The sequence below is a fragment of the Macaca fascicularis genome, chromosome 11 (assembly GCF_037993035.2).
Source record: "Macaca fascicularis isolate 582-1 chromosome 11, T2T-MFA8v1.1".
Classification (NCBI taxonomy): Eukaryota; Metazoa; Chordata; class Mammalia; order Primates; family Cercopithecidae; genus Macaca; species Macaca fascicularis.
This window is the reverse complement of record NC_088385.1, coordinates 79,707,166-79,733,757: the sequence shown is the minus strand read 5'-3', so window position 1 is coordinate 79,733,757 and position 26,592 is coordinate 79,707,166. Positions and strand designations below refer to the sequence as shown.

At 34.8% G+C, this 26,592-nt stretch overlaps 1 long non-coding RNA gene across 2 annotated transcripts in view; it reads right to left on the bottom strand.

The window, feature by feature from the left end:
* Positions 1-26,323, bottom strand: part of LOC135966274 (uncharacterized) — a 244,376-nt gene extending 218,053 nt beyond the window's left edge. For both annotated transcript variants that reach the window (XR_010579504.1, XR_010579505.1), the window contains exon 1: positions 26,251-26,323. This is a non-coding gene — a long non-coding RNA (uncharacterized lncRNA). The remainder of the gene's footprint in view (positions 1-26,250) is intronic.
* Between the last annotated feature and the right edge of the window lie 269 nt (positions 26,324-26,592).

Genomic DNA, 26,592 nt, shown 5'->3' with positions numbered 1-26,592 from the left:
TTCTGACTTTGAAAAATCAACACAGATTTAAAATATTCATATAATAAATGGGCATATGGAAGGCACAGAGACTAAATTAGTCACATCACTGGATTCCACTGCTGCATCTACCTCTGTGGTTTACTGAGGATGTAAGCTTAAATTTTGCCACAACTTGAATTCTTATACATTAATGTTTTTCCTACAACTGAATATCCATATTGTTATAATACCTGGAATTCTTCATTGCTCCATTTGTTATTCAAATAAGTGAATACTATTTTCCATTTACTTTCCTTTGAAACAGGTTACTAATAAGTTTAAGCCAAATAGGAACAAAAATAGGTGCAACGATATAAAATAAAGAAAATAAGTTTGAATAGTTTAATAATTTAATTTATTTATTGCAAAATAAATAAGGGAACAGCAAGTGTCGCATGTAAATAGACAACACTAAAAGGAAAAAGAAATGGCATTTACAAAAGTGTGTATGTAGCCATAGAAGATATGTGATTAAGATATAAGGACCTAATCAAATCTCACTTGCCTGTATCCAGAAAAAAAAAAGTTGCATGCAAGTTGGATGGAAAAACAGACTGGATGTGTACTGGTGATGATAATCCAGTCACCTGTATTTAAATCTTATTTTGAGTAGATTTAGAATTACAAAAGGGATAGATTCCAGTGTATGATGCAGTCCCTATCGTAGAAGGAACTCAAGTGAAATGAGCATTTGGTCACCACCTCCTCTCCTTGTCTACAGTAAGAAGATGATGTGTTCACTAGAAATGCTACCCAAAAAAAAGTGATAGAATCACAGATTCACAGAATTTACAGTATTCATAAATTTAAAGTTGATGATGTTTATGAAGAGTACCTTCATGAATGTGAGCTATGTAAGTATTTGTTTAAGGGAAGAAAGACACAAGTGAATATCATATTTCCTTTGGATTTAACATTTAACCCAATCTCTTAGGGACAGAAGAAGAGCAATTACATTTAATAGCAATGCTTCCTAAATGTTTTTAAATTGAGCTCTATGATTTCTTCTTAGATCATCACTTTCTCTGAGAATAGCCATATATAAAGCCTATTAAAAATACTCAGGAAATTAAACATATTTGTTTTGAATATTTGCAGTTTTTTAGGCATCTCTAGAATCACAAAACAAAGATGAGGATTCACTATTTTTTGGCTTTGAGACATTGAAAAATATGTATACTACAGATAAAAAGCTAATTCTATTCTACTAGATTATCACTCCAAGAGTCATTGCAAATATGCTTATAAGCCACTAGGTATTTACTTCTAGATTGTAGGCTTTCCTAGGGAGATCATTTTTGAAAGACTGAAATAAAATGATCCCTGATTTTTTTGTCATTAAAAGCCTCTGTTCACAAACTACAAGCCTTAAGGGAGTGAGATCAACCAAAGAAAAATATGTGCTACAAAGGCAGCTGTAGCTCATGTTCTGGTCATTTAGACAAGATTTAATGTCACCATTGATTTACACCATGTATTGTAGTTAAGATAGTAATTGCTACATCACAGTTTATAGTATCTCTAGTACCTCTGAAAGATGTTCTTTTTAAAACACCACTGTACACTAGTAAGACATTGAGCCATTACTGGCTTTGTTGTATTTTACTTCTCACACAGTATTTTTTAAAAGGAAATGCAAGCACTTTTCCCCTCGAGTTTTAGCGATCCAAATCCTTCTACAGAATTATTCCATAGGCTCACTAAAATTTGACATTCTAAATATGGGTTTCAACCTGGTATGTGTCAAGTGCAATGCCTGTCACTGGGGAGTCAGGAAAGAATAACACCAACTCTGCCCTTAAAGAGATTTTAGTTTTTGTGACTGTAAGTAACCACGTGGTTACATTATGTGATAATAACATAAGTGCAGTGTGTTATGGAAGAATGAATGAGAACATGAGAAAGAGTTATGAATCTATCATGGAAGCTTCTGAAAGGGTTTGTTGACAGGAGTTAGCTAAGAGAGAAGAGGAGTGAAAAATATTTTTGAAAGATTAAAGGGATACTCAAAAGAACAGGAAAAAAAGAAGTGTGGTCATTTAAGGAATCAAAAGTAGTTCGATGTCGAGCCTATAACATGATGTAGAAGTGTCATTAGAGGAAGATAGACAGTAAAGAGGGACCCAGATCTTAAAGGGTCTGGACTTTATATTGAGGGTCATGGACTACTAAAGGGTTTTATATCAGTCACTTCTTCTGCACCACAGCAGATCTTCTGCACCACAGTCCAGATCAGTCTGGACTGACTTATCTCTGGGACCACCTGCCATTTTTTCTCTCCAACCAAACTACAGAGATCAACTTTGTGTGGGTTCAGAACAATTTTACACAGGGACACACAAACAACTACATTCACAGTTGAAACAAACCATGGAGTTTCAAGTCTTCACTGAGTGCTTTTTGCCTCACATTCCATGGCTTCCCTTTTGCAACTGAAGCACAACATATCACAGGAAATGATTAGTGCCTCTGAAGTGCAACCAAAGAATGTGGGGAAGGTTAGGCCCATCCTTAGAGGACAAGAGTACAAATGGATGTGTCATTCCACACATCTAAAGGTGCTAAATATTAAGAACTGAAAGTTAACCTAACAAGCTCTTAAATATGTTCTGTCATCCTACCTTAATAACAATGTAGGCCAATTTGAAATAAAAATGTTCAGACTCTTTGTAGTTTTGTACATGTGTCAGTTATCCATTGCTTTGTAACAAATCAGTCCAAAATTTAGAAGTTAAAAGCAGCAAGCACTTACTAACTCAAAGTTTCTATGAATGAGAATTTAGGAGCAGATTTGCTGAGGGGTTGCACCTTAGGGTCTCTCTTGATATCAATCAAAGTGTCAGTCAAAGCTGTAATCTTTTAGAGTCTTGACTGAAGAATTCACTTCCAACCTGGTTCCTATGTGACCATTCCCCAAAGCCATCAATTCCTTGCTGATTTTTGGTGAGAGGACTCAGTTTCTTGCCATAAATATGTCTCTATAGTGCTGCTTGAGTATCCTTGTAACATAATGGCTGGCAAGCAAATGATCCAAGAAATAGCCACAGAGAAAGCTACAATGCATTTATGTAATAATCTTAGAAGTCACCTACCATTGCACCCACCACATTTCATTGATTAGAAGTGAGTCTCTAAATTCAGGCCACATTGAGGCTATGCTTTTTAAATGGAAATGTGTCAAAGAATTTGTAGATTTCTGAATGTTAAGCCACCACAGCATAAAAACATATTAGACATCCAGGGCTTAGGAACCCACTTGCATTCCCTGTCTACCATTGATTAACTCAGCAGCTTTGCACAGTCAGTGGCCTCACATGTACCTGTATGGACACTCAAACCATACATTTAAGCTGGGTCCATGCACCCCACCAACAGCTGCTCCTTGGCTAATTCTCAGGCTTGAAGGTACAGAAACCAATTTTGTAGTCTGTCATGGTAGGGTAGACTAGGGAAAGAGACATGTGCCAGCTGAAGAAGAATTGTCGTTGGAGCTACTTGGGCAGAGAATTCCAGGTACCCAGAGTGTGTGTGGTCAGAAAAGGAGGGCATGCATTCTGACTGGGCATGTATTTTGTATAGACAATCCCCCAGGTAAGTGAACTCCTCAATTTGTGGGCGAAGGCCCAGCCAGAGAAGGAAGCAAAAGGTGTGGAACTCTATAAAATGTAGGAGCCAAACAACAACCCCTCACGCTAATATCTAAAAACAGTACTAGGACAAACTTTGACCAGTGACATATAGAAGGTAGAATATATTCTCCTCCCTTATGTCCCCCAAGAAGAATGGCTGTGAAACCCCATAATTAATACAGCTTCTGAAATCCATGAACTTAAGCAGAAAATTGCTCTTGATACTAAGTGGTAGTCACCTTTATATCAGCTCTCCTCTCTTCCCTCACTTCACTTTTTCCCTTTTTCCTCACTTGAGCTTTCTATCGTTGCATTCCTTAATAAAACTATAGCAGATTATATTTTTTTCTCAGATTCTGCTTTCTGAGACCCCAACTTTAAACAAGTTTTCAGCAGAGGAATGACATTATGAGATTTTTTCCTGATAGATAAATGCATTCATTGATCTATTTAACAAGTATTTCCTGAGTACCTTGCAGAATAAAAGGAATGTGCAAAGTGATGAGGATAAATAAATAAGACAGATATGGCCCTACCTTCATGAAGAACATAAACTGGTTGGGAGGGAGTGCAGGCGGCAGAGAGGTTAACTATAGTTATAGTTATAGCAGTTCCTATAGAATGCAGCGTGGGATGCAGTGGAAAAGGGCAAGACTCTATTGGAAACCATAAAAGGGATACCTAACCCATTCTTGTAAGCTGATGGCAAGTTTCCCAGAGGAAAAAAAGAATCCAGATTGCAAAAGCCTGGTAATCAGTGACTGTATTCTTCCATCACCCACATTCATTCCCCCTCCTTCCTCCTTTTTCATCTCTATTTACCTTTTGTTACATCTTCCAATATGCCAAGCTCTCTCTCACCTATATTACTTCTTTGATCTGAAATATTTTGCATCACTTCCCTCTCCTATTGCTTAATTCCAATTCTTTTATTCTCTAGAGTGCTGATAGAAAGTTCTAGAGAAATGAACAAAGCCCATGCCACAGATGAATTTATGTGCCAGTGTAAGGTGTTTGGACTTCATCCAAAAGAGTGAATAAAATTGTAATATTAGATTAGCACTTTGGAAAGAGTTTTCTGGCTACAGTGTAGAGAAATGGAATGAAGTAAGCCCAGAGGCAGAGAAAGCAGCTAAGAAGCTCCAGAAATAAGGCAGGAGAGAGATTATGACAGGTTAGTTGAGGGTTTTTGCAGTAAGAAAGCAAGAATTAGAGGCATTTGAGAGCTATTTTGATAGTAAGAATAGGAAAAATAACGGAGAGAAAGCAAAGAGGAAAGAAAAGTTTCAAAGTCATACCCAGTTTGTACCTTAGGAACCTGGATCGGTGTTGGGCAATATAATGAGGTTTGCATTGCCACTTAAAATATTCTGTTTACTAAGTATGGGAACCCCAACTGAGTTAGAGAACACAGAGAAAGATATGTTTCTGAGAATTATGGAAAAGAGTTAGAAACATTTCCACCACCATTCAAACATGCAAGGATCACTTGGGAACTAACTTCAGGTTAGAAAATTTTGAAAAATTGAGAGTGCTAATCACTCATTCTTCTAAGTTTGAGCAAACTGAGGATAAGAAGGAGCCAAAAGAAGATTTAAGTATGACTTATGATTAACATATGAATAGTATAGTATAGTACACAGTAACTTCAAAAGAATAGGCTCCCCAGAAAAAGCAGTTAAATTCAGAAGCAAAAGGGAAAAAGAAAACAGGATTTTTATTCTATTTCTCCCTCTCTGGCCATTCTTCCTACTTGCTCCAAGTGTAGACCTTAAAACCCTGTCACACAGAATTAAATCAACACAGAAGATATTTAGCTATAAAATGACAAGGAGAATGCCTCCTATTGCTGGTTATGATCAACAGAGAGAAACAAAGACAGAAACACAGACACATACTCTATCTGTAACTAGAGTTCTATATAAAAATATCATTACAGTTGTTATGTAGAAAATACTTTAAGGAGAAAAATTTCTGGAAACGGTTTTTGTAGTGGATAAGATAGTGTTCAAACATAAATAAATAGTGGAAACAGAAAGTATTCGAATTGATAGGGGTGGGATTGTCAGGACTTAACCAGTGGGTTTTAGGACAGAGAAGTGTTAACTGTAGTGTGAAGCCCGAGTTGTAGAAGGGACAGTCAAATGACAACATGTGATTGTGAACATGCTAGTGTGTGAATGCATGGATATTCTGGAGGTGTATGTGTGGATAGATAGATAGATAGTCTGGAGGTCAAAGGAGTGATCAAGGTAGATCAAAAAATATCTGGGAAGATAGCAAACATTGTAGAATAGTTGAATCAAATAGCATATTGAGCCCTATTTCATCATGATCTTCTACTCTAGAAGCTATTAAAACGAAAACTTAATTTCTTACCCTCCAATAAAGGTGTGAATGAGTGTGTGCCACAGTTATGGCCAATAAGACATAAGGAAAATTGTAATGTGCCTCCTCTTCCTTTTCCTCCTTTTATAAAGTTCAGAGTTTAGACCTAAAGCCTGGATTCTAAAATGTAAATCCGATGACAAAATACTAGATGCTGAGGATGACAGACCAGAAAGATAGAAAGGGAAACATTGAGATGGTGGCATAAGCCCTGCCCTGTCTCCCTCATAGACCTTGTATTATGTAATAATAATGAGTATAATAACAATAACATATCCTCTCTTACTTAAGCCACAGTAGTTTTGTGGTTAGTTTGTTTGTAACCGAATATATTCTTGACTAATATAGGTGTTTGTTGGTTTGTTTGTAACTGAATATATTCTTGACTAATATAGGTGTTTGTTGGTTAGTTTGTTTGTAACTGAATGTATTTTTGATTAATATAGAGAATCATTAGAAAGAGATGATGATGGAAGCACTAGGAGTAGATGAAATTATCCAGCAAGAGTTATAGAGTAAGATAAGAAGAGGACCTAAGGCAGAATCAATCATGTAGGAACTAATATTCAAGAAAGAAGAGTCTAAAATAAAAATAGTATTAAGAAGTAAACAGAGAAGTAAGAACAAGTTGGTAGAATGTAACACCACTGAATCTCAGGAGGAAAGATAGCATTATTCAAAGCAGAGAGGATTGTATAGCATTAAATGGTGCAGAGAACTAAAGAAAAAAAATGTAAAGCAGTAATTTACACTTAGCAACTAGTATTCCACGGGTGACCTTGGAAAGAGCAGTTGTGGTGAAATTTAGGCAGTGGAAGCCATTTCACAGCAGGTAAAAAAGTTGAACGAAAGGTGAAGAAATGGAGAAAAAGAGTGTACACATCTCTTGCAAAGGTTTTCCTGGTTAAGAGGAGAAAGAAGTCAATAGCTGTTGGACAATGCAGAGTTGTTGAAGATTTTAAAAGTGTTTTTATTGTTGGTGGTGGGGTTGCTTACTGATTATTTGAAGGTGTCTTGGTGTTAATAGAAATAATATCGAACAGAGTGCACTGACTCATGCCAGTAATCCCAACCCTTTGGGAGGCCAAGGCCCAGGAGTTCGAGGCTACAGTGAGCTATGATGGCATCACTGCATTCCAGCCTGGGTAACAGAGCAAGATGCTGTTCTCTAACAAAAAAAAATATGAAATGATATTCAGTGGACAAAGGTCTCAGGCTGCAGCATGCCAATTTACAAGCAGATGAGATATTTTTTCTATTAAAAAAAAAAAAGGAAAGAGGGTATATAGACACGTGACCAGGGATTAGCATAATTTTATGTGTGAAGTATTACTTCGTATTAAAAAAAAGAAGACTAAAAGAAATGTCTTCATAGCAGTGCTGAAAAAAGGTTGTGATTGTCCAGAGAATTAGCAAACCTCTACTCTGCTTTCTGTTTACAGTTAATTGGGATTTTCTTACGTGATTTTTCTTAAGTTAAAAATTAGAAGATCTGAGCTACTTCTTGGCTGTTCGGGGACTACATGCACAAATAGTAAGTGAAATTATTCCCCAGAAGTGATTACTAATTTATCAATTGTATATCACAAGTTTTTATAAGGTACCTAATTTTTTATTGTTTTTTTCTCAGATTGACTTCTGAATATGAACAGATTCACATTAAGCATTCATAAATAATCAACATTTGGCTTTGGGTAACCTTGATATAGGTTATTTGGCACCATATAGACAAAACTGCCTGATTATTTTGCCTTGGATGTTTTATTGTCATAGAAAAGACGGCCCCAGAAAATGCTCTCTCCAAATTTTGGTTTCTGCCAACATTTTCTTCTAATTACTAATAAGCATAATAAAGTAAAAAAGTAATTCTAGCCCAGTAAGACTGCTACTCCTTCTATCAAACCAAGTTATTTTAGGAATAATTGCTGTTCTGACGACTGTTGTAGCTTTCCTTAACCCCCTGCAGTGACTTCTCTAGCTTCTAACTTCTCCAGTATTATCAGAATGTATTATCTTTCAATGAGAAAAGCATTGATTTTTGAACATATAGCCAATCTAAGTTTGTTCGAAAGCTAGGCAGTGGGGCAGCCTTCATTTTCACTTCATTACACACCCAGCATTTTATCAATGTAGCCACATCAAGACCCACAAATTATGTGTCAAGAAGGGAGATCCACAGGATATGCCTTCCTGGGATTTTTTTTTTTTTTTTTTTTTTTTTTTTTTTTGCTTCTACTTCTGTTGCTTTGGAAATTCATAGATTGGAAGTAAACAACACATGAGTATCCTATATATAAAAGCTAGTCACTCTTTCCATAAAGTAGCGAAAGTGATTGAGCACTTACATCCACTTTTGAAGATTTTATGCACTTTCTAAGGGTATTAGATTATGCTTCAGCATTTCATCCTGTGCAGGGAGCCTAAATTGTAGATACTAATCATTTTATTAGCTTTTTAAAGGATTTGTATTACATAAAAAATCAGCAAAGTTTTATTCACATATTGGTTTTGTATGTCAAAAAGATACTCATTTACATCTCTGCTCTTATCGGAGATTTTTAAGTATTCTTAAGCAAGAATAAATTTAAAATAGTTTATGAGTCTTATTTGGTGCTCACAAAATTCTATTTTTTTAAAAAGGCATGCACTATATGTTTCCCCTTTTACTACTTCTCACTGGTGCTATTTTTAACACTTTGCCATATTACCTGCTTACTAATAAATATGTCAAAAAATTGAGATTCTTCATGTGAATCAGTCAAAGGAAATTATTTAGTTCATCTATTAACTTTTATTTTTTAAAAACATAACCAGGTTTTATAATAACAGCTTATAAGAAAGACAGTGAAGTTTCCATATACTACTATGGTTCATATTTAATACCATAGCTGTTCACTGTTTTTTCACTCTACATTATCTTTGAAAAAGCATTTTGCAGCATCAAAGTCATGGATCGAATTAATGGTCAAATCCTCCGTTTGTGGGTAGGATTTTTTTTTTTAATCAAAAAAGATTCACTATAGTATATGTATTTGAACTAGCAGGTTGTTTATGGTGCTTCTGTTTAATTCTCAAGAAAATAACATTGTTTTTCTTTTGTAGAGGTTGATATTCTTTAAAATTCTCATTTGGTGGCAATCTGAATATAAAAGTACTAAGAACTGAAAATCTGTATCAATCTAAATTGGGTACATATGGTCCCTTCCCCCAATCTCTTTATTTGAGTCACTTTGCAAAGCAAATAAAGACCAAGCTCATTCTCTATGTGCCTTTTTGGTCTCAGTGCACATGTGGACATACCACAGAGCTTTCAATCAATAGCCTCCCAAATTCCTCAATTACTTTATTCTCAAGGGTCTGTAAAAGAGGTGAAAGGGCTTTAGGTCTCCAACCCACAAGTATGATGGGCATTTATAAGGCTTACATCTGTGACAGTTTTGGCTGAGCATGCTCTTTATCAATTATCCACTTAAATATACAAAAAGACAATAATGCAAACAAAATAATGCAAGTGAATTAGCTATTTTGCTACATTTTAAACTCTTCCCCAGGAAAATGCGCATCAGTGAAATAACCTACATAGATTGTTTGTTTTTAACCTTACATCATTATAGTACTATATGTAAGCAATGAGTATGAATTAAACCTGTCACTGTAGTGCATTAAGAGACGCTTTTAAATTGCATGTTATGTCAATGTTTTGATGCATATCTAAAGGAAGCACATACCACATGAAAATATGCTCACTTCTCAGAGAACAGAAATGGCATATTACCAATTTTGTCATTTGGCAGAAAAATAAAACAATTTACTTCTCTTTACAAATAGCGAGGAAAACCTAAGTAACATTTTTCTCAGATCAAAACAGGTAAAGACTCTTGTAAATCTTGCTTCTGCTGTAAGAAATTGCAAGAATCAGATGTAAGATGTTTTGGGGGATTCTACATTATTATGACATTCGTATGAACTTTACAATTTTACTCAGTTATTTAAATGCATTAATCAGCCAATGTACTTTGCTGTTGTTGTTTTTGGAGGGAGATGTTGTTGTTGTTCCATAGTGTGTTTTATATAAAAGCATGTCATCTGCAATGTTCTATAATCCTGCTATCACAGTAACTAAATGAGACACATCGTTTAATCTACACTGAAGTTATATTCATTAGTATGTATAAATTACTATTTATACTATTTATTCATAAATATCAGTGAGGTTTTATATATCATTACATAAAATCATTTATTTCAGGAAAGCATATAGAAAAGTTTTTACTTAACATACTCATAACCCTCTAGCTATCTTCTCTTATAATTATGCAATATTTTCCCTAAGAGAGCTAACAGTCAGTCTCCTCCCCAGTCTTTGCTCTATGAATGAAAGAGCAGTAGATGTTTCTCCCTAACCATCTCCACATCCCATTGTCATATAATAGAACCCCAAGTGACTCAATAAGTTACTTCCTTACCAAAGCAACCGATTACATCACCAATGTCCCTATAGAAACATTAGAAAAGAGCCTTAAAAAGATGGAGCTGCTAAATATTTAATTCTGACTAACAGCTGTACTAAGTCAAGACAATTAGCGAATTTTATTAGTCAGGGTTCAATCTACAGGATTATTTTCAGAGATAAATCTTTATGAAAGTCTAACTTATGTGTTCATTACAGAGTCAGGGTATGGAAGTAGCTGCTACACATCTTCTGTGAAATGCAAGGCTGTGAAATTCTAAAACTCCTGCATAGGTCAGCCACATTTTTAATTTTAGAGCTAGCAGTGACCTCAATCAAATACAAACATTTTAATAAATAAAATGGTTTAAATCAATAACAAAAGCATAAATTGTGTCATCATTCATGAACATCCTTATTATTTTTTCCTAATTTAGACACTTATTGATGATTTGGCCTTTGTAGATAATGTTTTATTATTCTAACGTGGTATATTTTTTAATAAACTGAATGAAAGTGTTATTTTTATGTTCACTAATCTTTAATATTAACATTTTGGGTAAATATATCATTCCAACACACTGATAAATATAAAGACAGAACTATAAAGAAAGAATATCTTTGGTATAGCAAATAAAAAGAAATGAATCCTCCTCACTGCATCTTTTTCACGAAAATAGAATTGTTAAGACTATTTACTAAACTGACAGCACTGTTCTACTACAAATTGTATCTCCTAGACTTGTGGGTATGGGTTATGGCAAATATATATAGAGAGACAACATGTGAATACCAATAGAGAGATTATCTAAACTGTATATTCATCCATTTTTTTCATGGTTTCATTGTCTTGGAATCACAACTATTATAACTGCATGGAAACCTGAAGATGATGGAATATAAACAAGCTTATTAATCTAATAGAAATTTCGCTCAGGCTGTCTTATAACCCCATAGGGATAAGGAGTTTCCTTTTGAAAATAATTTCTGTAGTGACCATTACTACCTGGAATCAAAAGATTTTCCTAGTGACTGCTAAAGAGGATGGCGTGAGTTGAATCAAAAAGTAAGGAAAAATATGAGGGAAGGATAGCAAGTATGAAAAAGCTTTTCTCAGTATAAGGAGCTCTTGCTCCTGGGAGAAGACATTGCCCTAGACAACAGATGACTTATGCCCAACACTTGATCTAAGTGAGGGTTGAAGCTCATGGAGTCAGAATCAGACACTGTTAAACTAAAGTTAGGCTTTTCAAAACACAGAGCCATATTTTAAAAGATGATTTATCTTATGAAAAATAAATATTAAATTATGAAATTTATTTTTATTTCTCAAAAAAATGAAGCTTTTTGGAAAAAGCATTCTTATGAGCCTCTTGACCACTAAATAAAGTTGATTTTGCTGAGAAACTTAAAAAAACCTAAGGTTCTCTTTCACTGTATCATTTAAATTGCAGGGCCAAAAATAAAATGATTCATTTTCACATGTTTGAGACAGATATCTGAAAGCTCTACTAAACATAAGAAAATATAATATATTTGAATTATATTCACTGTCAATGGAATGTTGTCTGGAAGTTTCATATGTTAAATATGAGTTTAATTTGAGCATTTCCATTTTTCCAATTTAGGTTGAGATAAGTGTTCTTATGACAACTTATGTTAATAAAACTAAACCCCAAAGAGTGTATTCAATGAACCAAGGAGCCGTGAATATCTCCATGAGGAAGATGATATCATAAATGACATTGATTACTATTGCTTTCTCTTATGTCTAGAATTTTACTGGTTACTTTTCTAAGTGCATAATAATTTTTAGCATTCCTGAATTATTTATTATATGAGTGTTGACTTCTACGGGTACCTAATATGAGATATTGCATAGAATTTTACAACAGTACTCTGAAATCACATTGAAAATTGATGCATATATGCTGATTTACATGGCTTCTAATACATTATCTCTTGTTGCCTCTGAACATCCCATTTCTATAAGCAATATAATACACTCAGAAGCCATAAAAGGAGCGGCAGCTGCACAGTGGAGAATCAGCCCATTTAAAGACTAATGTTACAATCAAGGCTGTATATCTTCAAAATCAACCACAGAGATTTTAGATCACAAAATTGCAGTTATCCTGATGCCAAGTGCATTTGAGCAACTTGGCAATAAATGTAAGCCACGTGATTTTGCCAAGCAATAATATAATTTAACAATAAAAACCCAGTTGCTTTAAAGTAGAAGAGACTTAAATACTTTTAAGAATGACTTTTGACATAAAATGGGGTGTTTGAAATTTTAGACAAGTAGGTGATATGCAGAGGGAGGGCACCTGAATCTATCAGTGCACAGGTCCTTAAACTTGACTTCGCATCTATATTTGCTCTCCATCCCACCCTAGAAGCATTCTATTTCTCTTTTACAAACCTAATAAGCCTATCTTGGATCAGAAAAGAGACACATACTTTCCATTAAGAGAAAAAAAATGAGAGACAGAAAAATAATTTTCAACAAGTTTTCTCCTTTTCTGCTTTTGCTTCTAAAAAATAGCTTTTCTTTGTTACATGCTTTTTCCTCTACGGAATAGTAATTTTGAGCCACTTACAGATGTGGGGGTTAGGGTAAAACCAATGTTTCCTCCCAAGAAGAAAGCCAGCAGCTGATTTTCCTTGAAGCTTGATGACGGTGATTTAGGCTTCCCATCTTTGAAGAGCAAGGTAGAATATGACAGCTTCTAGTGGCCCGCTGGAATTCCCTGAGCATTCCCTGAGCTTTCATCTCTGCCTTAGTTTCTTTAAGAGCCACTCTTATTTACTGTTCCTGCCTGTACTGAGAAACTGTGTTTAGGGAGTTTGGTCTCCTTGTTTATTTAGGCAGAGCTAACAAAAAGAACACCATTTTGCGGATTTTTACAATTTTTAGACATCTAGCTGTGGATATTTGAGTTGAAACACTAAATATGTTTGCTTGCTTTGCACAATGCAAATAAAAACTGCTTTTCCAAATTGTCATTACAACACCAGTATTTTCTCTCTCTCTCTCTCTCTTCCTTTTTTTTTTTTTTTTTTTTTTTTTAATTATACTTTAAGTTCTGGGATACATTTTCAGAACATGCAGGTTTGTTACATAGGTATACAGGTGCCATGGTGGTTTGCTGCACCCATCAACCCATCATCTACATTAGGTATTTCCCCTAATGCTATCCCTCCCCTTTCTCCCACCCCCCGACAGGCCCAGGTGTGTGATGTTCCCCTCCCTGTGTCCATTAGTTCTTACTGTTCAACTCCCACTTGTAACACCAGTATTTTCTAGTGAACTGTATTCTTCCTAAAATATGGACAGTTTATCTTTTGAGAGTTGATGGCTGCTTTTATTTAGTAAAAATCATTTCCTTTGCTCCATTTCCTTCTGTCACATTATTCAAGGTAATAAATACTCTATGGCAGAAACTGCTCCTAGGGGAAGTCTGTTTAAACCCAATTGGGGAAAGGCTGAACTTTATATATTCAAAAGCTCTCTATCATCCAACATTGTACTGTCTCGACTGATTCCTGTGAATTACATATTTCTTTATACTTAAAAAAACACCCAGGCAAAAATCTAGTTTAGAGCATGTCACATGTCATGTACTGGCAAATTTGAGCATTTTGTCAAGCTTTGATATATTTTTAAATAATAGACTTATGAAAATGTATAATTTCACATTTTCTAAATTTCCTTACTTTGCAGCCTTTCTGGTCATTAACCATTTCTTGCTGACCTTTATGTTTTTACCTTGAGTGGAAATGGACAGTGAACTGAAAAATCTATTATTTCCATGAGGGAAATAAATTAATTAACTGCACACATAGGAGTGAAGAACTCCTGGATTATTAAAGGGATTCTTCTCCTCTACATTAGAATCAGTACTTTTGATTACAGAGTGGTGAATAACACATTCTACCAATTAAAGGATGTATAAAACCTAATATTTGGCTGTGATAATCAGAACACCAACCAGTTAACAAAAAATATATACATTTTTTAGAGTTGTATAAAGATTAAAAGTAAAAGCAAATAAGTGTCATTGACAGGAACCCTTTACTCTATGAATTAGCTGCTTACTATCTCCCTCAGCCTTGTTTTTACAAAATTTTGAAAATTACAAGAATGAAATTAAGCATAAGAGAGTAACCACTACTGGAAGCAAAGCCCAGGATTGAGGATCTACTAAACATGTGCAATTATGGAGTGATCTTATTCCAATGTGACAGTGTTAATGTGAAGCTGCTCTTTATGGCAAGGAAATTCACTGTATCTCAATTTAGAATTTTAAAGTTAGAAGAAAACCTTAACGGTCATCTAGTCTGACTCTGTGTTAAATCTCCAGTTTTACACAACCATATAAAAATAGGGAGAATCTTATATTTTCTTAAGTAGCAGAATATGATACATTATTCTTAGATTCATTACTTACTAAAAATTATTTTCAATTTCAACATAATGGCTTTACTGCTTTATTAAAGTAAACAAAATATTTTTTGACATTATGAAAACCAAAATTGATTGTTTCATCAAAAATGAGATTCATATTCACTTGAAGTAATGAACAAATATAACTCCTAAAGAAAATATCTAAAAATTATTAAATAATGAGGGTAATGTCCTTTTATCTTAAAGCATATAATAGTCCAGGTGTGGGGTCTCACGCCTGTAATCCCAGCACTTTGGGAGGCCAAGGTGGGCAGATCACAAGGTCAGGAGATCAAGACCATCCTGGCTAGCACGGTGAAACCCCATCTCTACTAAAAATACAAAAAATTAGCCGGGCGTGGTGGTGGACACCTGTAGTCCCAGCTACTCAGGAGGCTGAGGGAGGAGAATGGTATGAACCCAGGAGGCAGAGCTTGCAGTGAGCCAAGATCATGCCACTGCATTCCAGCCTGGGCAACAGAGCAAGGCTCTGTCTCAAAAAAAAAAAAAAAAAAAAAATATATATATATATATATACACACACACACACACACACACACACACATATATATAATAAAAACTAAATAATTTTACAATATGATACATATTTGTAGACAGATAAATGATTAATGGAACAGTTAAAAAATGCAGAAATAGGTTTTATAGAATATAATATACCAAAAAGGAGAAGTTAAAGCATTAAAATTTATTATAAGAAAATATTTTTAATACTTGGGGTCAGTGATATAATTATATGAAATAAAAAAGGTAACTACTTCATGCATAAAATTCCTACCTCATACATAAAGTTAAATTACAAGTGGATTAGTGAATTTAAAATTAAACTATTGTTCCAGTTATACTTCCTGTATAACAAATCACCCCAAATTTAGAGTCATAAAACTCCTCAATATTCAGGACCTCATTGGAAGGCTGAATAGGTGGTGGTGTTTGGGGGCTAGAGGAGGTCTCTATCTGGAGGTCTCTATTGATTAGTCTGACTTTTGACTGGGAATTCAGTTGGTGCTTCCTATAAAGGCCCCTTTGTGTGGTCTCTCCACAGGGCCTGGGTTTCCTCACAGCATGGAAGCCTCAGGGTAGTTGGAATTTTTACATGGAGCCTCAGGACTAAACATCAAATGATTAGGAAGATAAGGCAGAACTTCTGTTAACTTCTAAGACATAGTCTCAGAAGTCATATATGTTTATTTCTTCACTTTCTATTTTGAAGTAGTTTCTCTGCCCAAATTTACCAGAAAGGGCTATTGACCCCTCTTCACTTTCTATTTTGAAGTAGTTTCTCTGCCCAAATTTACCAGAAAGGGCTATAGACCCCTCAATTTGATGGAAGGTTGGCAAAGTCATATTGTAAAGAGCATGTGCGAGGAGAAATACTATTATGGACATCTTTGGAAAAATACACCCTGATATAATATCAAACAGTAAGTAAAAGAGAAAGTGGAAACAAAAAGAGATATTTTTCCAACTTTTATACTGTTTTAAACAGTGGAAAAACTAAAGCTGAGCATAAGCATATTCTAGGATCCAGTAATTTTCCTGCTAGGATGTACTCAAGAGAAATACATTTACAGAAAAATTTACAAGAAAATGTTTCTAAAAACTCTATTGATAATAGCCCCAACTGGAAAATACTCCAATACTCAACAGCAGTTGAATGGATACCTAAATCGGATAGTCAAACTTTGGAATATCATACAGTAATGAAAATAAATTGTATACAGCTATAATCAATAGTATAAATGAATGAGATAAATATGTTGAGCAAAGGAAATCAGACATAAAAGTGTATCTATTGTTTGGTACTAATTATCTAAACACAAAAGGATAAATTAATCCTTTCTGTTATAAATCAAAATAACAATTACCCCATGCAAAATGAGGATTTAAGCCTGGAGGAAAGCAAGAAGACTTCTGGGAATACCACACGCTGTTTTGTTTCTTGAGCTAAGTGTTGATTATATTTTCAGTTTGTAAAAATTCAGTGTCTTACACATTTATAACATATATACTCTTCTATATGTATATTATGTTTCATCAAAATTTACATGAAAATGTAGAAGACACAGTAAAAATTTCAATAGATGTAACTAGTAAATGTTTAAGCTTCTCAATATAAAAAATTAAAAGTCAAAATAAAATTGGAATAAACGTTTATAATATATATTTAAAAATTCACTATGTAATATAAAGGATATATACAATTACATAAGAAAATCATTAAGATCTCAATACATGAATAATTGACAAGTTTAAGTTATTCAAAATCATACAAACATTTGGAAAAATAATAAACAAACATTTGGAAAAATTTATAAATAAACTATAATCAAAGAAATGAAAAATGAAGGGAAAAATAACCTAAGTGCCCAAGAATAGTGTATTGAGCATTGATTAATAAGTAAATGAATCTATTCAATGGATATGTTGTGTTGGGAGGAGAGAACAGCTTACACCTGAGCCCATCTATTTGCCTCAGCCAATAAATAACTTTTCACTGTTACTTCCACCCCCATTTTCCTTGAAGGAATTAATTTTGCCTGTTTCTCTATTCCTCCCGCATGCCCCAGCTCTTCCCTGTTCATAAGCCCTCCTCCACTTTCACCTTCATGAATCTGCAAAAGAAAGCATGTTCTTACCCCCTACACAGAAAGAGGTAGCTTCCTTTTCTCCTTTACTTTCTCTGCATATGTGCTATATGCCTTCATTTTTTTCTTGCTTTCAATTAATTAAGTTGCTGGGGCAGAATTGACCTTCTGCCTCATCTCCATCCAACTTGCAATTTGGTTAGGCATTTGTAAGTTATAAATGCAACTATGCACTAAGGGAGCCCAAGCAAACAGATTCAATTATCATGTTCTCTCTCAGTAATCATGCATAAACATGCAGTTTCCATGTGTTTCTTTGTTAGATTTAGGGTATGAGTCTATTTGTCGTTTTGCCCTCAGATCTTTTCCTCACTCCTCACTACAAATTGTGTTTCTCAGACTTCTGTGCTCCTGGATTCCCATGTTGGTTTGGTCAATAGGAAGCACTGAAAGGAAAACTGGAAAAAATAAATTAAGAGGGGAGATGCATGGAATTACTTTCTTTATCCACATTCCTTGCCTGCTTCACTTGGCATCTCTGACATCTTTTTCATAGATACAGCTCCAGCCTGGTGTCCCTATTACTAGGTCTTAGATCAGGTCTTAGAGAATCTTCCTTTTACCCTTCTTCTTTAGGGGTGAAAGAGGCTTCTGCTGCTGTTAGTCTCTGAGTAACAGACAGAGGCTGTAAGATGTGGAGGGTTCAAAAGAAGATAGGAAGATGAGGGAAAGTTTGGAACTTCCTAGAGACTAATTGAATGGTTATGTCCAAAATGCTGGTAGAATGCACAATGAAGTCCAGGCTGATGATGTCTCAGATGAAAATGAAAAACTTACTGGGAACTGAAGGAAAGGTCATTTTTGTTATTCCTTAGAAAAGAGCTTGGCTGCATTGTTCCCTTGTTGTAGGGGTCTGTGGAACTTTGAACATGGAGAATGATAATATAGGGTATCTGATTGAAGAAATTTCTAAGAAGTAAATAATTTAAGATGTCATCTGGCTGTTTCTAATAATCTGTGCTCGCATATATGAGCAAAGAAATGACCAGAAGTTGGAACTTATATTTAAAAGGGAAGCAGAACATAAAAGATCACAAAATTTGCAGGCTGGCCATGTGGTAGAAAAGAAAAGACCATTTTCAGGGAAGGAATTCAAGCAGGTTGCAAAAATTTACATAAGTTATCAGCCAAATGCTGATAACCAAGACAATGGGGAAAAGGACTGGAAAGCACATCTTCACAGGAGCCCCTCCCATGACCAGCCTGGAGGCCAAAGAGGACTGAATGGCTTTGTGAGACAAGCGCAGGTGCCCTGCACAGTATGGGGACACTGCTCCCTAATCCTGGCCACTCCAGCACCAGCCATGGCTCAAAGGGACCCAGGTACAGCTCAAGCTGCTGTTTCAGAGAATGCAAGTCATAAGCCTTGGCAGCTTCCAAACCCAGAGGTGTTAAGCCTCTGGGTGTGAAAAATGAAAGAGTTGAAGCTGGGAGCCTCTGTCTAGATTTCACAGGGTGTATGGAAAATCCAGAATGTCCAGGCAGACTCCTGCTGCGGTAGCTGAGCCCTCATTTAGAACCTCTAGTAGGGGAGTGCAGATGGGAAATGTGGGGATCCCCCACACAGAGTCCCCCATGGGACACTGCCTAGTGGAGCTGTGAGAAGAGGGCCACCATTTTCCAGATCCCAGAATGGCAGATCCACTAACAGCTTGCATCCTGCACCTGAAAAAGCCACAGGCATTCAATGCCAGGGCTTCAGGGTAGTCACAGTGGCTGAACCTTGTGAAGCCACAGGGGCAGAGCTGCTGAAGACCTTAGAAGCTCACTCCTCACACCAGTGTGCCCTGGATGTTGGACATGGAGTCAAATGAGATTATTTTTAAGCTTTAAAATTTAATGACTGCCCTGCTGGGTTTCCAACTTGCATGTGGCCTGTAACCTCTTTCTTTTGACAGATTTCTCTCTTTTGGAATAAGAAAGTTTACCCAGTGCTTGTATCCCCCATTGTATCATGGAAGTAACTAATTTGCTTTTTATTTCACAATAATTTTATTTCGTATGTGGAAAGAACTAGCCTTGTCTCAAGTGAGATTTTGGTCTTTGGATTTCTGAGTTAATTCTGGAATGAGTTAAGACTTTCGGGATTGTTGGGAAGGCATGATTGTATTTTGCAATGTGACAAGGACATGAGAGCTGGGGGCCAGGGGCAGAAATAATATGGTTTAGATCTGTGTCCCCACAAAATATTATGTCAAATTGCAGTCCCCATTGTTGAAGTTGGGGTCTAGTGGGAGGTGATTGGATCATGAGATGGGTTTCTCATGAATGGTTTAGCACCAACCCCTTGGTGCTATTCTCATAATAGTTAGTGAGTTATCATGAGATCTGGTTGTTTAAAAGTATGTAGCACCCCCCGCTCTCTTTTGTTCCTGCTCCCACCATGTGAGAGGCCTCGCTCTCCCTTTGACTTCTGCCATAAGGGTAAGTTCTGTGAGGCTGCCCCAGAAGCAAGCAGATGGCAGAATCATGCTTCCTGTACAGTCTGTAGAATCGTGAGCCAATTAAAACCCGTCTTTATAATTCCCAGTCTCCAGTATTTCTTTATAGCAATGTGAAAATGGATACATGCAAGATGCTTTTTAAAAAGTTAAACATCTAACAAAAACAAATATAGTGTATTCCTCTGCCTCTTAATAAAATGGTCAATCAATAAAAATACACCATCTTCTAGAGATGGAATACAATAAGATTGGAACACAAAGCCTAGCTTAATGTTCAAATAAATATTAATATAAGTATTAAATTATAAATGATCCAAATAAGACATGACCATATTGTGTTTGTTGGGATTTGGTAAGTTACAGAATAAATAATCTAAAAATTTTACTTATAGTTTTTTTCCCTCCTTCCCCCTAACCAAGAATCCTGTATCTGGCAAAACTGTTTTTCAAAAGTAAGCAGAAAATTAAGGCATTTCTAGACAAACAAAACTAATGCAGTCTGTTATCACTAGACTTGCCATTCAAGAAATGCTCAAGAGAGGCTCCGCATGGTGGCTCATGCCTGTAATCCCAGCACTCTGGGAGGCCAAGGCAGGCATATCACTTGAGGTCAGGAGATCGAGACCAGCCTGGACAAGATGGTGAAATCCTGTCTCTGCTAAAGATACAAAAATTAGCCTGGCGTGGTGGCATGTGCCTCTAATCCCAGCTACTCAGGAGGCTGAGGCACAAGAATCACTTGAACCAGTGAGGTAGAGGTTGCCAAGAGCTGAGATAGCCCCCCCAGCCTGGGCAACAGAGCAAGACTCCATCTCAAAAAAAATAAAAAACAAATGTAATTATATCAGTCCAGGTGAATACATGAGCAATTATAAGGTAAATATTATTGTTACAATGGTTTGTAATTCCACTTTTTGTTTTTTAATGATATTCTATGTATTGAATAAACCTAAATATAAATATACCAAAAACGATATGAGGCTAAAATATTTAAAAAACAATTAATAGTCTAAAAGCTAGTATGATTGTAACTTGGTTTATAATTCAACACTTGTTTTCTATAAAATTAGAAAGACTAATTCATCTAAAAGAATTATTATTTTATGTTTTGGGACACATAGTATATAAAGTTGTAATTATGTGATGTCACCAACAACTGAAAGATGTTGGAAAAGAGCTGCTAAAGGACAAGGGTTTTTATATGCTGTTGAAGTTAATCTGATATATTTTCAAATTTGAGTGGTATATCCTTAGAATATTGAGTAGTCACAAAGCAAATAGTTGTAGACTACATACGAAAGGAATAAAAAAAGAATTTAAATGTTTTATTACAAAGAATAAACAACATAAAAGAAGATATTAACACAAGAAATAAATATCTATAAGGCTGTAAAAAACAAATAGCAAAATGTTAGAACTCCCTTTTCATCAGTGATTATAATTGTGCCTCAATATCCATGGGGAATTGGTTTCAGAATGTACCACTGACACCAAATTCCACTGACACCAACATCTCTTATATAAAATGGTATAGAAATAGTCTTATGTAAAATAATAAGAAAAAAATGTCCATACACGTTCAATACAGAAGCAATCACCATTTTTTAAAATATTTTTGATCTACAGTTTGTTGAATTCACAAATTCAGAACCCACAGATACAGAGGGCCAACTCTATTTTCAACATAAATGGTTTAAATTCTCTAATCATGAAACAGAGATTGACAGAATAGATTTTTAAAATTATTCAACTATATGCTGTCTACAAGAGGTTCCTTTTTAGGTCAAATGACACAAATACATTGAAAGTGAAAGGATGAAAAAAGATATTTCATGCAAATAGTAACCAAGAGAGAGCAGGAGTGGCTGGATTAATATCAAAGGATAGAGATTGAAGGGAGAAATAAACAGTTACATGATAATAGTTAGAGATTTTAACTTCACTCTTGCTAATGGATAGAACAACCAGACAAAAACTAAGTGAGAAAACATAGGATTAAAACAACACAATAAACTAACTAGGCATAGCAGACGTATAAAGAACACTCTACCAAAAACAGCATATACAGCATGTACATTCTTCTCCAGTGCATATGAGAATTTTCCCAGAATAGAGTTAGGCCTAACAATTTGTTAGGCCACAAATTGTTTTGATGTATTTTAGAAAGATACAGATAGACACCATGCAAAATATTTTCTTTAACCACAGTAGGATGAAATTAGTTCACAGATTCATGGAGTAAACAACATTCTCTTAAACAGCCAATGAATCAAAGACAAATTCAAAAGGGACATTGGAAAATATTTAGAGACTATGGAAAATCAAAACATAACATACTAAACCTTTTGAGTGGCAATGAAAAGCAGTGCTAATGGGAAATTTATAGCTAGAAACACATTAAACATAAGTTCTCAAATTAACAGCTGAACTTTACAACTCATGAAAATGGAAGGAAAACAAACTAAGCCAAGGTAGAAAAAGGAAAATATAATAATAATGATTACATAGACATAAATGAAATTAAAAAATAGGAAAACAATAGAGAAAACCAATGAAACCAAAAGTTGGTTTACTGAAAAGCTCAACTAAACTGACAAAATCTTACCTATATGGACTAGTAAAAAAAAAAATTCAAAATACTAGAATCAGAAATGAAAGTTGGGACATTACTACTGATTCTACAAAAATAAAAACCATTATGGAGAGTGCTATGATAAATTCTACACCAATCAATTGGATAATTTAGATGAAATGGACAAAATCCCAAAAACACAAAAGCTACCAAGACTAAATCACAAAGAAATAGAAAATCTGTATATACCTACAACTAGTGAGGAAATTTAATCAGTAATAAAAAAAAAAAAAAAAATCCTAGATCTGATGGCTTCATTGGTGAATTCTACCTAATATTTAAATAACTAACACAAATTATCCAACTTTTCCCAAAAAATGTAGACGAGGAAAGACTTTGTAACATATTCTATGAGGCCAACATTACTTGCTAACAAAGTCAGACAAAGACACCACAAGAAAAGAAAGCTACCAGTCAATATCCTTTATAAACATTGATGCAAAATCATCAACAAATACTAGCAAATGAAATTCTGCAATATATTTCAAGGATTATAGACCACGATCAAGTGGGATTTATTCCTGGAATGCAAGTATGGTTTAACATATGAAAACTGATCTGTGTAAGACATCACATTAACAGACTGATAGGGAAAAACACATGATCATCTCAATTGATGCAGAGAAAGCATTTGACACAATTTAGCACCCTATCAATAAGCTAGGAATAAAAGAAAACTACCTCAACATATAAAAGCCATATATGAAAAGCCCACATACTACACAATGGTAAAAAGCTAAAAGCTTTTACTGTCATAACAGGAACATAGCAAGGATCCTTACTTTCGCCACTTCCATCCAACATAGTACTTGAAGTTCCAGCTAGAACAATTAGGCAAGAAAAAGAAATTAAGCCATCAAAATTGAAAAGAAAGAAAAAAAAATCCTTTTTATAGATGTTACAATCCTATATGTAGGAGGCTCTAAAGAGGCCTATACATGAATTGAGCACAATAGCAGAATTCAGCTAAACAAACAAAAATCAATTGCATTTTTATACACTAACAGTGAGCAAACTGAAAAAGAAATTATAAAAATAATAAAATAATTTCACTGGCATAGCATTCACAAAGAATAAAAACTTAGAAATTAGACAATAAGATGAAAGAATCATACAATGAAATCAACAAAATATTGCTGAGAAATTAAAGAAGACAAATTAGTGGAAACACATCTTCTGTTCATTGATTGAAGGGCTTTATATTTTTCAGATATCAATACTGCCCAAAGTGATCTACAGATTCAAAGCCATTTCTATTAAAATCTCAATGACACCTTTTAGAGAAATAGAAATACCTATAGTAAAATTCATATGGAATTAAAAAGTACCCCAGATATCTAAAAAAAAAAAATTGAAAGAGAACAAAGTAGGAGAACTCACATTTCATGATTTCAAAATTTACTACAAAGCTATAGTAATCAAAACAGTCTGATACTGGCATAAAGGCAGACATGTAGACTAAGGAAATAAAATATAAGCCTAGAAATAAATGTTTAGAGGTATGTCAAAAAATAATTTTTGACAAGGGTGCCAAATCCATTCAATAGAGAAATGGCAGTCTTTTCAATAAATGATGCTGGGAAAACTGTATATTCACAAGCAAAATAATAAAGTCAGACACCTAACACCATATACAAAATTAACTTAAAACAGATAAAAAATCTAAATATAAGACATAAAACTATAAGAGTCTTAGCAGAAAACATAGGGCAAACGTTAATGACATTATATTTGGCAATGATTTTTTGGATATAAAACCAAAGGCACAGGCAATCAAAGAAAAATATAGATAAATTGACTTCATATTGTTTTAATTGTGTATCTAAAGACAAGATCAACAGAGTAAAAAGGCAACCTGAAGAATGGAAAATAATATTTGCAAAATATAATATTTGAGATACATACACACACACACAGACAGATAATTTTTACCTTGTATATGTATATACAGGATATATAGAATATATAAGAAATGCCTGAAAACAACAAAAAAAAATTCAAAAATAGGCAAGGATTTGAATGAACATTTCTTCAAAGAAGATATATAAATGGCCAATAAACACATAAAAAGATTATCAACATCACTAATTATTATGGAAATGAAAATCAAAATTACAATGAGATAACACCTCACACCCATTAGGATGTCTAGTATAAAAAAAAAACAAACAAACAAAAACAGAAAATAACAAGTGTTGGTAATGATGTGGAGAAACTGAAATCCTCATTGACTCTTGGTAGGACTGTAAAATATATATACTGTTAAATACAGTATGGCAGTTTCTCAAAAAGTTAAAAATGAAATTATAATATGATCTAGCAATTTCATTTATGAGTATATACCAAAACAAATTGAAAACAGGGTCTCAAAGAGATAGTTGTATAACCACGTTTATAGCAGCAATATTCACAATAGTTAATATGGCTAATATGTATAAACAAAACAGGTGTACATCAACAGATGACTAGATAAGCCAAATGTGGCACATGCATACAATAAAATATTATTCAACCTTAGAAAAAAGTATAATTATGACATATTCTACAACATGGATTAATTTTGAGGACATTGTACTAAGTGAAATAAGCTAGTTTCCAAAAGACAAATACTATATGATTTCACTTACATGAGATCCTAGAGTAGTCCAAATCACAGAGACAGAAAGTAGAATGATGGTTGCCAAGAGAAGGGGGAAATGGGGAGTTACTGTTGAATGTATACAGAGTTTCAGTTTTATAATATGAAAATAATTATAAAGATGTATGGAGGTGATGGTTGTAAAACAGTATAATTATTTAATATGACTGAATGTTACACTTAAAATGATTAAGAGGGTAAATGCTACATTATGTGCATTTCACCACAAAAAAATAAATTGAAAAAAAAATTCAATACCTTGAGCCAGTAGCAGTCTGAGCTGACTGCCTGGGGAATGTATTTGTAAATTTTTCTGTGTTCATGGCTAGTTGACTATTGTCAAATATAGTTTTCAAACATATTTGAAACAAAACATATTTTAAATTTAAAATATATGCTCAGTGTTACATATAAGTGAATTACTATTCTGCCATTAATTGCTGTATAAAAGTACTCCAAACTTTGTGGTATAAAACAGCAACTGTTGACTAGAAAATCAGGTAAGGCACTACGGAAACAGCTTTTCTCTGCTCCATGAAGTCTGGGACCAAGACAGAAACTGAAGCTCTACTTGGACAACAATGATCTCAGCATAAAGGAAAAAGAGTAAGAGAGGTGATAAAGCTATGTTTTGGTTCAGAAATCTATTCAGTGTTGCTCACATGCCATTAATGTGGAAGGAATATATGATCCTCCCACTGGAAGCACTGCAAATCACAAGGTAATGGGTAGGAATGCACAGTCATTTTGGAGGGTTGGAAGAAGTGGCAGTAATAGATTCTATCTCTTGCTACTGTTGCAGAATTTTCTCCTTAGTTTGGCTAAAAACAGTCTCTTGTCATACGACCAGGAAACATAAGGCTCGCGGACACAAAGAAAGGTGAGGAAAATGGAATTTACTGGGTGAACAGGATAATGGAAAAATAACTCACAGCAAAGCAAGAGAGAGTCCCGCTGGCACGTTTCCCGCCTCACAAATTGAATTCCAGGTCACCACCCAGAACTGAAGAGGCCAGGCTCCTCCCCACTGCAAACCGGCGCAAACTTTCCGAAGCTCCACCCTGTCCTCCCAGTGCGCAGGTGGGCATTGTTAGGGAGAATCAGTCAGGAAAGGGCGGGCTTCATCCGGGACCAGCAGTCCAGTTTTTCAGCCTTCAGGCTGTTTTAGACTTGAAGGCAGGGTTTCGCTGGAGACCATTTGCGGTCTCCTGTCTCTGTCACTATGATTTGTAGTGACCTTTTCCAATCTCCAGATAGTTCTTAAGACCCTGTAG